The following is a 2,006-nucleotide window of genomic DNA, read 5'->3' on the forward strand; positions in this document are numbered from 1 at the left end:
CAAACTTACTGAGGGTGCACTCGATCCCCTCATCCAGATCATTGATAAAGATATTGAACAAGACCGGCCCCAAAACTGAGCCCTGGGGAACACTGCTCGTGACCGTCCGCCAACTGGATGTAACTCCATTCACCGCAACTCTCTGGTTGGTACAAGAAGTACCATTATTACTTCTCTTCAGCCACTGAGAAAATGTAATGCAGTTGTGGTTGCTCCAGGGTATGTCTGTGTTTTTGGAGTCTTGTCTTTTGATAACACTGAAGCCTTTGAAATCCAAGTGCAATGACGAGTTAAAGTTTGTACTAATACAGCATCTTTCCCCTGGAGTATTGTGTTATCTTTTAGAAATTATCTGCATGCAGTTCAGGTGTGTTTGCTTCATATACATGGCTATACTGAATGTGGAAAGATTAATGGTGGAAACTTGCCACCATTGTGGTTGATACAAGGAGAATTGGGGATTAGGTGGGCAGAACTGGCACTGTAAGAACAGGAATTTGGAGGAGTTTACTCCTTCTCATGGTAGGCCTAAATCGCGTTGTGTTTGATCAAGAGCTAGAGGTGCATTTATGGTTTAAGGCATCCTTATTTCAGCAATGATTTTGTTGGCTGTCAAGAGCAGTAAAAAAAAAAAAAAATCTGATTCATACGTGGGATAGTAGTGAACTGGGTTTGAAATGCTTAATTTTCAGCTTAAAAAAAAAAGTGTATTTCTTCTGGACTGAGATTCTCCTGACTGACACTGGTTTAGGTCAGTGTATGTTTTGTTTTTCATGCACTTACGGAGTACCTTATGATAATACTGATCATGTATTCAGGTTGGAGCCTGTATTATTAAAGGAATATACTTTGTACTGTTAGAGAGAAGGCACATACAAACTGTCCTTAGCACACTGTTTATTTCACATAAAAGATATTTGGGATGCATTTTAAGATGTGTTTAAATATATACTAGGCATAACCAGTGAGATGCCTGGAAAGATAGGATGGTGACTGTGATTTGAATATTATAGGAAGCAAATGTGGAAACTGGAAGACGGGTTTGATGTACTTTTAGTAGCTTATGTTGTGTAGAAGATACTCTACAATAGTCGCTAATGTTTGGGGTTTCCAAAGCACTGCAGGCTTTGCCTGTAAGTGTGCTGTATTTTTGTGCAATGTATATAAACTTTCTCTCTATATAATCTTGCTAGAATAAGGCTAATTAGAGATAGAAGTGCAAGTAGTAGATACCAGCCATTACAGAGAAGAATCCTAGAAAATTGGAGGTCACAGATAGGATTTGTGAATGAGAACATTAGAGTTGGCTTAAGAATCTGAATATTCGTGAACAGCATACGTAACTTGACCAGTTGTGATGTGCCCCTTCAAGGAGGGAGACTGTACTGCGTTGTAAATGCATCTGCTTGTCTTTGCCCAGGAACACCTGCCTTGTGGACAGTTCTTCATTCAACAGTTTCTTCATTTGTGCACTGGATTGCTGAGGGCTTGTATGAGATCATGGTGGAATTAGGGCATTTGTGTAAGGTGAAGAAGAGGCAAAGCTCTGTGCAGTCTCCATCTTAGCTATAACTGAATTCGTGCTCTAGTGTCATGGTTTAACCCTAGTCAGCAACTAAGCACCACACAGCCGCTCACCCACAATCCCTCCCCCCCCGGTGGGGTGGGGGAGAGAATCAGAAGAGTAAAAGTGAGAAACTCATGGGTTGAGATAAGAACAGTTTAATACTTGAAATAATAGAATAATAATAATAATAAATTGTAATGAAAAGTAAGAAGAGAGAGAGAAAGAAAGACAACAACAACAAAAAAAAAAACAGGGAAAGAAAAAAAAATTTGATGCAACTGCTCACCGCTGGCCGACCGATGCCCAGTCGGTCCCCAAGCAGCAATCTCTGCCCCCCAGCCAACTCCCCCCAGTTTATGTACTGAGCATGACGTCACATGGTATGGAATGTCCCTTTGGCCAGTTGGGGTCAGCTGTCCTGGCTGTGCCCCCTCCCAGC

The sequence above is a fragment of the Aptenodytes forsteri genome, unplaced genomic scaffold (assembly GCF_000699145.1).
Source record: "Aptenodytes forsteri isolate BGI_AS27 unplaced genomic scaffold, ASM69914v1 Scaffold94, whole genome shotgun sequence".
In the NCBI taxonomy this organism is placed as follows: Eukaryota; Metazoa; Chordata; class Aves; order Sphenisciformes; family Spheniscidae; genus Aptenodytes; species Aptenodytes forsteri.